The sequence below is a fragment of the Mastomys coucha genome, unplaced genomic scaffold (assembly GCF_008632895.1).
Source record: "Mastomys coucha isolate ucsf_1 unplaced genomic scaffold, UCSF_Mcou_1 pScaffold21, whole genome shotgun sequence".
In the NCBI taxonomy this organism is placed as follows: Eukaryota; Metazoa; Chordata; class Mammalia; order Rodentia; family Muridae; genus Mastomys; species Mastomys coucha.
This window is the reverse complement of record NW_022196904.1, coordinates 112,159,144-112,165,555: the sequence shown is the minus strand read 5'-3', so window position 1 is coordinate 112,165,555 and position 6,412 is coordinate 112,159,144. Positions and strand designations below refer to the sequence as shown.

The window sequence follows — 6,412 nt, the reverse complement described above, 5'->3', positions numbered from 1 at the left end:
TCTTCTGGGGTGTCTGAAGACAGCTACAGTGTACTTACATATAATAAATAAATAAATCTTAAAAAAAACAAAAACAAAAAAAACAAAAGGACAGTATGCATCAGCAAAGAGGTGGGCTGTTGTCAGGGGCAACACGGAGGAATTTCAGGGTTTTCATGCTGATAGAGAGGGGCCATGGCAGCAGGTGAGGAGAATGACAGAGACTGGATGATCCAACGTATAAAGTTACAGAAAATATAAACTACTCCTTAGTGATAGAAAAGCTGTCAATGGATGCCTGAAGACAGGAAGAATGGGGGGAAGATGAGAGGGAAGGATGACAAGAAAGAGGGAAATGTTGGGAGACGACAGATATGTTTGCTATCTTGATTGTAGTGACAGTTTCACAGCTGTAGACAGATGTCAAAACTCATCAAATTGCACGCTTTAAATATGTGAATCAATAAAGCTGTTTCTAAAGACTCTGATGAGAAACAGGGTGTTTACATAATTTTAAAATACCTCCCACAAATTGCTTATAAACTAAAAGGGGGGGGGAGATACCATCTCCATGAACTGATCAAAGTTAGCATCTTGTGAGTCTAGCATCCCTGGAAGGAGGCAAGGAGAAAAACAGAATCATTCCAGCATCTTTCTGCCCAAGATGGACAATCTAAATCTGATCATGAAGAACTCACACAAATTAAACTTTGCAAGGGTGAACTGGCAGCATTTAGGGTGCCAAGATTTTAAATAGTAATAGAAAATGAAGGAACTGTTGCTAGCTGAAGGAGACCAAAGTCAGGTCTGGTGAAGCAGGTCTGAAATCCTAACTACTTGTGAGAGGGCTGTGAGGAGGAGTGACCATTCAAGATCAGCATGGGCAATTTAGGGAAAGATTTTGTTTTGTTTTTGTTTTGTTTTGTTTTGTTTTGTTTTTAAAGGTTGGAGATGTCCCTCAATGATAGAGCATTTATCTAACATGAGTAAGGCCTTGGTTTCTATCCTTGGTACCAGGCAGAAGGGGAAGGAGAGGAGAAAGGAAACATGACATTAAAAAGCAATGTTTGATTGTAAACTGGGTCCTCTGTATGACTGTAATCAGGGGGCCAAAAGGGGTGTGAGGACTCAATAATTTCCATGTTAATTGCTTGAATTCAGTGGCTGTACTTTCCAGCATTCAGGAACTAAGGTGTGCCTTTCTCTCAAAGAGATGAGGCATACATTTGGATATATTTCTAAATGGCCAGCAATTTATTTTCCACAGATTTAGGGAGAAAAGGGCTCTTTGGAGTACTTCAAACTTTTCTGCTAGTTTGTAATTATTCTAAAATTTCTTCTGCTTTCACATTCATTGATACATTTGAAACATTGGTGGCAGAGACTCAGAAATAGAACAATTGGGTCAAACATAATGAACATTAGCAATTTTCTTGAGGGAGGGGTTTTAACAGCTTAGACATAATGAGTGTTGTCAGGGGGTGTTGTACCAACTCAGATCCTCACCTGCCACTAGAGACACACGGCTTCTTTCCCACTGTGGGGAGTGCTTTCTCAATCCCTTCCCTTACTTTATTTAGCTTGGCTGTCAGTCTGTCCTCCCTTTTCTTCCCTTCTCCTCTCTCTGTCTCTCTGTCTCTCTGTCTCTCTCTCTGTGCGTGTATATGTGCATGCATGCGTGTGTGTGTGTGTGTGTGTGTGTGTGTGTGTGTTTATAAATAATCTAAATTTCTTGAGGACCAGTTTCTATTTCTTATAATTATGAAAGATCTTTGTATATTAAAGCAGTTGTCTCTTTGTCTATGGTATGGACTGTAAAGTGCTTTCATTTTTTTAATTAACCTTAAAAAATTCAACTTTTTAAATGACTGTGCTAGGGATTGAACCCTAGCAGCTAGGCATAGTTAGGCAAGTGCTCTACCACTGAGCTCCATACGTGCAATCTTTTTAACCACTATGCTATCTGCCTTGTAACTTGACCTAAGGTACTTTAATATTCTGTAGCTATGCTAACTCTATGCATTCATTTTTGCTTCTTTCAGTGTGTGAGTTTGGGGATCTTGTTTTTTAAAGTTTCCCCCAATTCAAGACCACCCTTTATGTTCTCTTCCTGTTCCCATCACTGTCGCTTTCGGTTCACCTGATTTTCTGTCAGTCCTGTGGTTTAGATCTTCAGTGTCCCCTCAAGGATCACTCCCCAGGTTGGTGCCACTGAGCTGTGGAAACTTTCTCTAAACACATAAACACACATACCTTATTTGTAATTTTATGTCCATATGTGTTATGTATGGGTGTGTGCATATGAATGTAAGTGTTCACAGAGGGCAGAAGAGTTCATCATATCCCTTAGAGCTGGAGTTTCAGGTGATTGTGAGGCGTGGATGTGGGTGCTTGGACTCTGTCTTCTGCAGGAGCAGCGCACACACTTTACAGTTGAGCCATCTTTCCAGCCCTAGATGCTAGAAACTTTAAAAAGTGGGGCTTCCTGGGAGGTCTGCTAGTCACTGGGATGTGGAGTTTTATGCTCTGAACAACATACATCCAGGCACATATTCATGTATACCCACACACATATGAACATGCATATGTACTCATACATGCATCCACAAAAAAAAAATGTTAAGAGAAAGAAAGGATAGGATCCCACAATCTCTTTCTAGGACACACTAAGGAATCACAATCACTTTCAAGGAATCACAGTGGGATTCTTTGTAAAATTTCACAGGTTGATCTAAAATTGATGGAGAAATTCAATGGAGCCAGAATTGACAAAACAGTCTTGCTAGAAAACAAAGTTAGTGCTTGGGGTGTAGCTCCACGGTAGAGAACTCGATTAGTGTGACAGGACCCAGAGTCCTATCTCAAGAGTGTGCTCTCTCTCTCTCTCTCTCTCTCTCTCTCTCTCTCTCTCTCTCTCTCTCTCTTTCTCTCTCTCTCTCTTTCTCTCTCTCCCCTCCCTCCCTTCCTCCTCCCCCCTTTCTCTTCCCTTCCCTCTTCTCTCTCTCTTCTTCCCCTTCCCTCTCCCTTCCTCTCTTCTCTCTCCCTCTCCCTTTCCCATACACACACTAACAAAGTTGGAGGACTTGTATTGCTGGTTACTAAGAGGGCACTTTAATTTAGCAGTTCAAGACTGCCATAAAAATGACCACACAAATCAAAGGAATGGAGGTGATGGTCCCAAAATCAATCTCACACTTATGGTCAATTTAATTATAATAAGAAAGTCAAAACAGTTCAAAGAGGAAGGAGGGTTTTTGTTGGTTGGCTTTTTTTTTTTTCTTTTTCTTTTTTGGTCTTCGAAGACAGGGTTTTTCTGTGTAGCTATGGCTGTCCTGGAATGCTCTCTGTAGTCCAGCCTGACCTTAGAGATCTGCTTCCCTCTGCCTCCCGAGTGCTGGAATTTAAGGCATGTGTCACCACCTAGAAGCTATAAAGGAGTGTTTTTTTAAACAAGGGACTCTGGAGCAAATAATATCCAAATGCAAAGGAATGAAGGCAGTGCCCATGACAAACTATGTTTTTCCTTTCCTTTTGTTATTGTTCTCCCATATATTATGTACACACATTAATTCATGCTGGATCAGAGATGAACACTAATAACTACAAAACTCCTAGAAGAAAACATAGATTTTACAGTCTTAGGCCCATAAATCTTTATAATGCTGGGCTTGGCAATAATTCCTTAACAAGGACACTAAAAAGCACAAGGAACAACAATGAAAAGGGAAATGGGACATCATCCAAAGTAGACAGCGGATGCATCAAAGGAAATACTGATGAAGTGAAAGCATAGCACTTTATTATGAGAAAAATATTTGCCCATCATATTTTTAGCAAGGGTCTACATATGGAAAGTAAATGAGGAGCTCACACAACAGAACGGACAGACGCACAGCTCCTAAGCTTTACATGTGCAAGGAAGATGTACAATACGCTAATGAGCATCAAAAGATGCCCAGGATCTTGAGCTAAGAAGGGAGGTATAAGAGTCGTCATCCAAATACAAACCAAAACAGCAGTGAGATTTCATTTTACACCACTAGGAAGGCTGTCATCAAGAAGACAGTTAATAGCAAGTGATGACAAGTATGTAGGTAAATTGGAATCTTCCTGCCCTACCCACAGGAACGGAACAACAAGGCTGCACAACTCCAGACTCTCATTGGACCTACCAACACTAGGTGTTTCCCTAAGAAAAAGGAAAATGCGCACTCAAACACTTACACATGAATCTGTACTGCACATTTCTTTCTAGCAGTCAGAAGTACTGATAATTCAAATGTCTACCAGCTGAAGAATGCAGAGATGAGTGTAGAACCTGTACATACTGCTCAGTAAGGTTATTTGTCGTAAAAACTAATGAACAGCTGGCCCATGCCACCATGAGGACGAAACTTTGGAATATTTTGCTAAGTGAAAGAAGCTGGATGGGAAAGAGCACATGCTATTACTTGATTTCATTTACTTGAACCGTTCTGAACAGAGAAATCCATAGAGACAGGAAACAGATGAACCGTCACCTAGGACTGGGGCAGGAGATTGGGGGATTATAGTGATAGTTGTGACAGTGTTCTCAAATTGTGTTTATGGTTCTGTGAATATCCCCATTGCATCACACACTTTTTAAATGTGTACATTTTTAGGGTCTGTGGATCCTAAGAATAAAGCTAGTGCCAGAAATGACAATCAAACATTGTGCCATTGTTGAGTGGAATGTTGGACTACGCTGCTATGATCGAAGGTATTTAACCGAGCTATGTAGGAAAGAACCCAGGAAGTTTTCGTGAATGGAGCCAGGCATTATAGCTCATGCTGGTAGTCTCTGCATCCAGGAACCTAAAGCAGGTGGATTTCAAGTTTCAGTCCAGCCTGAGCTACACGTGAGACCTGTCTCAAAACAAACAAAACCACGCGCACATACTGTTACCAGAGCATAGGAAACTGGGTGAGCAGAGGGCTGGGAGTCTGTTTACTGAAGGACACGAAAGATTTAAGCTTCTTATATGTTTTTTGTTGTTGTTGTTGTTTTGTTTTGTTTTCAGATTCTTTTATTTTGTATGCATGTGTGTGGGCACACTCGTGTCATGGTGCTTGTGTAGAAATCAGAGGGCATTTTTGAGAGATGGGTCCTCTCTTTTTACCATGTGGATTTCCTAGGCTCAAACTGGTCATCGGGACTAGTAGCAAGCACCCTGACTCCCCACTAACCCTCATCATCAGCTCAAGATTTGTGCTGGCCAAGGGGCAGGGGGTTGGGTGGTGGTGATGCAGGCAGAAGCTATGCCATCTTCTGTCAGCCAGACAGATGGACAGATAAACAGAAGGATCTGTTCAGATACCCGTTCCACACACGGCAATTTGTTTCTTTTTGTTTGTCTCAATAAGGAAAGAAAGTGGCAAATGAGAGAGAGGAGAGAGCAGAGCCCTAGGTTTGAAAGAGGCAAGTTAAGAGAGTCAGGTAGGAGAGAGAGGGAGAGGAAGAGGGGAAGGGGAGGGGAAGGGGGAGCAAGAGGGGGAGGGGAGGGGAGGGAGAGAGAGAGACTCAGCTGCAAGTAAGGAAATGGATTGTACAGGGGCCAGTGAACAAGAGCTGCTCCTGAGCTTTCTTCGCCTGAGTCATCTGCGCCAGGCCAGACAGCCCCAAATGCTTTCAGAGTTACTCATTCGCTTTGGCCTTGAGCCTTTCACTCTCTGGACACCCTCCTCTAGACAGACTGCCTTTTGGCATCCTTTCTCCCAGAACTGAATGTTCCTCTCTAGTGAGGGCCGACACACCTCTCTGATTCTATAGCATGTGCATTCCTTAATTCAAGCCGGGGCACCTGTAGCCCTTCTCATGATTTCCTTGCGTTAGGAAAGTGAAAGCTCAAAACCCGAAAACAACCACCAGAGAAATCTGTTAGCCCAGGGGTGGTAGGGGTACCCTCTAGCTTGTTAAGGAGTTACACTGAGAAATTTTCAATGATAGCTGGACAGCATAGAGAGGAATATGGTCAGGGATCCTGGAGGGGCATGCCCCCAACACTGGCATTGTTGCTGGACCAAGTATCTAGGCACAGTCTTTGCCTCAGCTCTGGACTTAGAACCTGCTTCAGCTGCTGAACCTCCTGGGGCACACTAGCCTCTGGATGCCTGCTAAGCTTCTCTGAGCTTGTTTCCTCCTCTGCAAAAAGCAAGATCCTAAAACCTATCCCTGAGGGCTAGCTATAAGAAATAGGCTCCAGCCTGACAAGGATGGTGCATGCCTTTAGTCCTAGTACTTTAGAAGCAGAAGCAGGTGAATCTCTGTGAGTTGGAGGTTATCGTGGTCTACAGAGCAAGCTCCAAGACAGTCAAGGCTACACACAGACAAACTCTGACTTGTTAAATAAAATAAAGAAAAGAAAAGAAAAGAGAGAGGAAGGAGAGAGGGAAGGGGAGGGGAGGGAGAGGG

General features: G+C 42.7%; 1 protein-coding gene across 4 annotated transcripts in view; it reads right to left on the bottom strand.

Moving 5' to 3' along the window:
- Tnrc6a (trinucleotide repeat containing adaptor 6A) overlaps positions 1-6,412 on the bottom strand; it is a 160,707-nt gene that overhangs the window by 80,502 nt on the left and 73,793 nt on the right. The gene's annotated exons all lie outside the window — the stretch shown is intronic.